The sequence below is a fragment of the Sceloporus undulatus genome, chromosome 2 (genome assembly GCF_019175285.1).
Source record: "Sceloporus undulatus isolate JIND9_A2432 ecotype Alabama chromosome 2, SceUnd_v1.1, whole genome shotgun sequence".
In the NCBI taxonomy this organism is placed as follows: domain Eukaryota; kingdom Metazoa; phylum Chordata; class Lepidosauria; order Squamata; family Phrynosomatidae; genus Sceloporus; species Sceloporus undulatus.
In genome coordinates, this window is record NC_056523.1 from 127,177,942 (window position 1) to 127,186,127 (window position 8,186).

Below are 8,186 nucleotides of genomic sequence, written 5' to 3' on the forward strand. Positions count from 1 at the left end.
AGACATGGGGGCCAGGGAAATCTTTGGGTAACCACACCTGCTATACACACTGAAAACACCCTCACCTGTTCCCTAAATCAGAACACTTGCAAAAATGATCTTTTGCTCCAATAAAACCCAGAAAAAAAGCAGCAGGAACCATGAACAAGTCTGACTACATACAGGAGGCTGAGAGACAACTGTCCAATGCCACATTTTACAGAATCCTCTCAAAAGATCTCATTGATGAATATCATAAGGAGCTATACAAAATACAGTGGGCCCTTGTTATCTGCTGGGTTTTAGTCCCAGGACTTCCCGTGGATACCAAAATCTGCAGATGTCATAGTGAAATGGTGTTGCTTATACAGTATAAAATGGCAAAAACAAGGTTTGCTTTTGGATTTTGCATTATTTTTGAGTATTTTCAAGGTGTGGATGGTTGAACTCGTGGATAAAAAATCAGTGGATACAGAGGGCCGACTGTACTCAGAAAATGCTCCACTGATATACAGAACCACATTTGAATGGACATATCTCAGGAGGCTCAACCAGGCACCTGCTATCTATTGCCAAAAATACACAAATGAGGCTGTCCACAAAGTCCCATTGCCTAATGCATTAAACCATTACTGTTGGGATATGTGGCTAAACGGATTCAGTTTTCAGACCATATGCCATCAACATGCCAAGCTATATGAAAGATACAACTGAAAATACAGCGTATCTACAACCTCTCAGAGAACACCATCCTAGCTACTATGGATGTGGAATCGCTATACAAGGACAAACTACAAGGCCAAAGCTCTCCCAGCCGGGTATGCGCTAAAGGAGCAGGTTAGGGAAAGTGGGCGAGAGGGAGGAGTGGCCGTGGTCCATAAAAGTCATATCACCTTGACCAAGAACTTGGTTCCAAAACTGAGATATAATGAGTGTATTTACCTGACCCTGAAGGCCAAGGACAGTCTGGGGATTCTGTTGGTTTACCGTCCACCCCGTAACCTAACAGACTCCCTGGCCAAGCTGACACAGCTGGTCTTGGAGCTGGTGTTGGAGTCCCCCAGACTTCTAGTCCTGGGGGACCTCAATATCTCCTTTGAGGCTGGCTCATCAGACCTAACAGGTGCGGCTCGGTTGTTCATGGAATCCATGACAGCCATGGGCCTGTCCCAATTGGTCTCAGGTCCAACACATTGTGCTGGTAATACACTCAATGTAGTCTTTAGTACGGACCAAGAATATCCGTGGGTGGAAATAAATTCTATTTCCCCCTTGTCATGGACGGACCATTCTTTGGTCAAGCTAGGGCTGAAAGCCACAATCCAAAAACCCCTTGGGGTTGGAGGACCCATTACAATGGTCCGCCTTCAAAGGCTGATGGAACCCCAAAGGTTCCAAGAAGCCTTAGAGGGTGTTATGTTTGGGAATGATGGCGACACTGTCGAAACCCTGGTGGACAATGGGAATACGAACCTCACCGGGGCAATAGACAGTATCGCTCCCGAGCGTCCTTACCAGCCCGCTCCTAATAAAAGATCCTGGTATACTAAAGATCTTCACCAGATGAAGCGGGCTGCGCAATGACTAGAGCGCCACTGGCGGAAACATCAGAACATATCTGACAAGACACTCCATGAGAGCATGTTATGCTCCTACGGAGTGGCAATCGATGCAGCTAGGAACTCGTTCTGTGCTGCACGGATTGCACCAGCAGAGTCTCGTCCAGCAGAGCTGTTCAGAGTGGTTAGGGAATTAACCCAACCCCCGGCCATCCTGAACCCTTTATTAGAGCCATTGAGAGCCTGCTGTGACGCTTTCAACGACTTTTTTGCTGATAAAATCTCTCAGATAAGGGCTGATCTTGACACTGTTGTTTTTTTTTTTGACAGAACCTATAACAGAGGCATCCAGTGACTCTGGAAACAAGGTTATTCTGGATCGTTTTGAGTTTGTGAATACCAAGGACGTGGACAAACTCCTTGGCTGTGTGAAAAGGACGACATGCCCTCTCGACCCTTGTCCTTCTTGGTTGACCGTTCAGGGAGGAGACGCCATAAAAACTGCATTACATCTTATAATAAACGCATCTCTCCAGGAGGGTATAATTCCATCGGCCTTAAAACAGGCAATAGTAAGACCTCTTCTGAAGAAACCCTCCCTTGATCCCCTGTTAATGTGTAATTATAGACCGGTCTCCTTATTACCATTCTTGGGCAAGGTGATCAAGAGGGCAGTCGCCTTTCAACTCCAAGCAGTCTTGGATAAAACCGATTATCTGGACCCATTTCAAACTGGCTTCAGGGCAGGCCACGGAGTTGAGACTGCCATGGTCACCTTAGTCGATGATCTCCGTCTGGGCATTGACAGGGGAAGTGTGACCTTGTTGGTGCTCTTGGACATCTCAGCGGCCTTCGATACCATCGACCATGGTATCCTTCTGGAATGCCTGGGAGAGTTGGGTATCGGGGGCACTGTGCTCCAGTGGTTCCGATCCTACCTCTCAGGAAGGTTCCAGATGGTGAGGCTGGGGGACAGCTGCTCTCGTAAAAGAGAGCTTACATCGGGCGTCCCTCAGGGCGCCATTCTGTCCCCCATGCTATTTAACATTTACATGAAGCCGCTGGGGGAGATCATCCGGAACCATGGAGCACGGTGTTATCAGTACGCTGATGACACCCAGATCTATCTCTCCATTTCTCTGGCTGACACAGTGACTAAAGATGGCACCTCTCCTCTGGTTGCCTGTCTGGGGTCAGTAATGGGCTGGATGAGGAAAAACAAACTCAAGCTGAATCCAGAGAAAACAGAGGTACTCGTGATAGGTACCCCAAGCCCGGGCAGGGAAATTTGCCTTCCAGTCCTGGACGGGGTTACACTTCCCCTAAAGGACAAAGTTCACAGTCTGGGAGTACTCCTGGATTCATCCTTACAGTTATCATCTCAAGTAGATGTGATGGCCAGGAGTGCTTGGTACCAGCTTCGGCTGATACGCTAACTGCGTCCCTGTATGGACCGAAAGGACCTAGAAACAATAGTACACGCACTGGTAACTTCTCACTTGGATTTCTGTAATGCGCTCCACATGGGGCTACCTTTGTACCAAGTCCAGAAGCTTCAATTGGTTCAAAACGCTGCAGCCAGATTGGTCTCTGGAATCCCAGGGGTGGACCATATAACACCCATATTAAAATCTCTTCACTGGCTGCCAATTCGCTTCCGGGCCCAATACAAAGTGTTGGTTATTACCTATAAAGCCCTATATGGCTTGGGCCCGAGTTACTTGAGGGAACGCCTCTCCCTACATAATCCGCCCCGCACTCTCAGAACAACGGGGAAATTGTTGCTTGAACACCTCAAGGTGAGATTGGTAACGACTCACCAAAGAGCTTATACAATGATGGCTCCGGCTCACTGGAATGCAGTCCCGGAGGAGATTCGATCCAGCTGTAAACTGGAAGCCTTCAAGAAGGCATTAAAAACTCATCTCTTCCAGTTAGCATACCCTCCCGATCCTTTGTAAGAAAGTATTCCCCGACCAGATTGGACGACTACCCATAATTGATATCCCGACTATCCTAGTTGTATTGTTTTTAAAATTGAATGTTTACAATTGTTTTTATAACTGTTTTTAATATTGTATTTGACATGTGTAAAAGAGTTTTATCATATTGTATGTACACCGCTTTGATCTGGAGGAAAAGCGATATAAAAATAAAAGCTCAAGACAGTATCCTTAATAATATAATATAATAAGACTACAACACATGTAGCCACCAGCTTTTACCACTCTGTACTACTTCAGTTTTGGGAATAATGCCTTCAGGTCAGTGGCATGGCTATGGGCATCTGCATGGCACCAGGGTATGCAAACATCTTCATGTTTTTTAAACACTGTTGTATTGAAGCTCCACTGATCACTATATTTACATGCCTGCAGCTTCCACCCAGAATCTGTTTTTGTCTTCACACTACAGAATCTATTATTTACATCCACCTTCTCTAATGCAATCAAACATGCTCAAACCCACAAGACAGAGACTCAAAATTCTTCGATTTACAGTAGTCATTTCTCAAAGTACAATATCCACCTAAGAAGGTTAAAAAAAAACCCCAAATGAACAAGGCAAGACCTGTCCTAGCAACAACCTACTACTGAGACCACTCAAACACATCTTCAACAAGTTTCAATAACATGCTCATGCTACCAGCTTCTTTCTTTGTTAATCTCAAAGGTGCTACAAGTTTCCTTTGCATACTAATTTCCGATACTAACATGGCTATGTCTTTGAAGTTACAATCAGTTCTGGAGAATAATACAGCCCACTCATAGGCTCTAGAAGGCAGGAATTTACTGGCCTACAGACAGTCTCCTAACCTTAAACCATTATTCACCTACAACAGGATACATAACAGGTGGTAATACAAGGACAAGGTCCTGCCATAAATCCAGATGCTTACATCTATTCTGGTAGCAACATTTTAGGGCCTAATATCATCATCCACCATGTGAGAGGTACATTTATTTGCATATCCTTAATTGTAATGAATGCCAATGTAATATACTCCAACTGTACTCTACGTTGGGCAAACAAGACTACTTCTGTGCAAGAGATCTGACATTAGAAATGCCGATACTCCAAAACCAGTTTCAGAACATTTAAACCTTTATGGATATATAATATAGGATTTACAAGTAGCAATTCTGAAACAAAGAAATGTAAAAGAAATCCTGGAAACAGAAAGAGCAGAATTGAGTTATATCCCTAGATTCCAATTGCTGAGTGGAGATATGCATGTAAATAATGGTTTCATGGCACACTACATATATTACCCTGATTATGGACTCTGAAATTCAGAGCTTTGACACAGACCCAGGGAAGTGACAACAATCATTGCTACAATGATGGCAACACTAAGGAGTTTATCAAACTCAAGTTTTGGACCCTGCAATTGTGCTAAGGAAGTGTAAAGAACGTTGCGAAATGACTGTTTCGCGCGATGTCTTACCACATTGCTTGCTTTTCCGTCATTCCCCCGTAACATTATGCTAGCGCTACAATTGCGTGAAAATTGCGATTTGCGTGATGCGAAACCATGCATAGAGGAACTGTCTACTACACCAGTGCCTTTTGTTTTTCGCATTTCGCATCAACATATTTGTGCATGCCCTTTGGAGGCTTTGGTGGCATCCTGACCTTTGTGCTTCCAGGGGAGTGAGGGGTTCCCCCCCCCCATCTCTAGGGTCCTATTTAGCGGAGGGGAGGGGGAGAAGGAAAGAGCCGAAGGAAAAAGGGGAATCTGGATGCAACAGGTGACAGAAGGCAAAAGGGCAAATCAGGGTGGCTTTTGGAGTGCAAATGCAGTTATTTCCCCCCATTATTTTTATTATTAAATATATACACCCCTGTCTTTATTTTTATTTATTTTTTTCATTATTTTTATTATTAAATAAAATGGAATGGATGACCCCTAGGGGCCCCTTTCCTTTGCAGACTCCTAGGTGTCCATGCAGGACAGAGGAATGGGGCAGGTATGGATGACCCTTAGGGACCTCTTTCCTTTGCAGCCTCCTAGGTGTCATTGCAGGAAAGAGGAATGGGGCTGGAATGGATGACCCCTAGGGGACCCTTTCCGTTGCAGACTCCTAGGTGTCCATGCAGGACTGATGAATGGGGCTGCAATGGATGACCCCTAGGGGCCCCTTGCATGTGCAGCCCCCCAGGTGTCCATGCAGGACAGAGGAATGGGGCAGGGATGGATGACCCTTAAGGTCCCCTTTCATTTGCAGCCTCCTAGGTGTCCATGCAGGACAGAGGAATGGGGCTGGGATGGAAGACCCCTAGGGGCCCCTGTCACTTACAGCCTCCTAGGTGTCCATGCAGGACAGAGGAATGGGGCTGGGATGGATGACCCCTAGAGGCCCCTTGCATGTGCAGCCCCCCGGGTGTGCATGCAGGACAGAGGAATGGGGCTGGGATGGATGACCCCTAGGGGCCCCTTTCATTTGCAGCTTCCTAGGTGTCCATGCAGGACAAAGGAATGGGGCAGCCTCCTAGGTGTCCATGCTGGAAAGAGGAATGGGGCTGGAATGGATGACCCCTGGGGGTTCCTTACATTGGAAGCCTTCTAGGTGTTCATGCAAGACAGAGCCACCTCCCCTCCCCGGGGGCTGTCCTGGAAAAGGAAGGCCACCGGAAGGGAATGGGGTCAAAAAAGCAGCCCAGCATCATGGGAACTTTGCAATCAGTAACTTTAGTGTTGCATTGCGCTGCTGCCTACCACACCAAACCATTTCGCAACACATTTCGCAAGATAACGGGAGACCATGGCCTGGCTTCCACTTTTGCCTGCAATGCCCAAAAAGGGGAGGAATGACGCTTAAACTATGGGAGCGTTGTGCAACGGGCTCCCATAGAAATGAATGGCGTCTGGAAGAACATCGCGCTTTCACGTTATTGCGCAACGTTGGTGACGCTAACATTGCGCGATAGGCAGGGAAAATCACCAAAAACTCGCGTCTGATAAACTCCTGACTGAGCACTTTAAAGACCTATATCACCTCACACAACCCTTTAGGGTGAGGATCATTATTTGCATCTTTCTTGATCCTATTATACTATCTCACTCCCACCAGTGAATAAATACACTTAATAACCTGTGACTTTAATATCACTTTGTCCTTGAGGAGGACTGATCACTAGCCATGAAACTCATGCTAAAATATCAGTCTTATAGGCACTGATAGATTCCTTCTCCCATCCCTGCCCCCCATTTATACTGAAACTGCTAACATGGCTACTTCTTTGACAAATTCCAAAAATTCAGATGCAGCTAGCCTTTCCTATTTCATCTGAATGTGTATAATTTCATTTGCAATCACAAATGTACAAATAGCTACTCCTCTTGAAGAACTGTCTAAGATGAATGAATCAACTCTTCTTCCAAATGTTCAACAAACAGGTTCCAGATATGACTGTCTGGAGGCAACATCTCAGGTCCAAAATACACAGCAGAAATAATCCAATTTGAAATGACTTCAACTACCCTGGGTCAATGCTAGGGAATTCTGGGAACTGTTGTTTTGTGAGACATTTTATCCTTCTCTGTCAGAGATCTCTGGTGCGACAATAAACTGCAATTCCCTGAATTCCCTAGGGCAGTTAAAGTGGTCTCAAACTAGATTATTTATGTAGTATGTTTTCAACTTCAGTGAAGATAATTTCTGTTGGCTGTTTAAGAAGACAAAAACAGTCAATAACATGACAACTGAAATACATGCACTGGTCACTGCTGTAATTCCTGAAAGCTGGGCAGATGCAAGATGGTTGTTAGTAGCCATTTGATAATTTGCAAAAAAACATCTAGATTGTGCTTCTCCCAACGCATCTATGTGCAGACATACACCAGTCTTCACAGCTGACCTGTGAGAATAATAATGCTACTGTTGTTTTGTTTGAATGTGGACTGCATCATAAGTAGTTATCGGGGGGCTGCAATGTTTTGCATCTTATCTGTTGTAAAAAGGATGGGGACAGATGGAAATGCTGAGATGGGTTATGCAGTGAAGCAATTATGGTAAGGAAATTATTATCATATAGCTTGTATGATAAGTAGAACCCAAGGTCATTTGGCTGGGAAGCAACATGAAAGAACATGGAGGGGGAAGTCTGGGGAATGAAGGAAATCCAAGTTGTTTCACCTTGGCATTTAATGAATGGTGAGTCTGCTAATATTTTTATATTATGAGTAGTTTAATAATAATAATAATAATAATAATAATAATAATAATTTGTTTTATTTATATACCGCTATTCCAAAGATCATAGCGGTGAACAGCAAGTAAGCTAATTAGCAAGTAAGCTAATTTGCCCCCAACAGTCTGGGTACTCATTTTAGCGACCTCGGAAGGATGCAAGCCTGAGTTGAGCTTGGGCCCTTTTGCTGGTCTTGAACTCGCAACCTTGTGGTTTCGAGTGAATGGCTGCAGTACAGGCATCTACCCACTGCGCCACCAGGGCTAATTAGGGATTGCTAAGGTTTGCTGTTTAGTTCTGACAATGAACATCTCTGGTATGGACCTGTAGTTACTGAATAAAGGTTTACTGAGTTTTAACTAATGAAGCCTGGATTTCTGAAGCTGGTTCACTTCTGGTTTTGACAGATTTTCAGAACTAAACAATAAGTGTTAGCAAAGATAGATGAGGTTC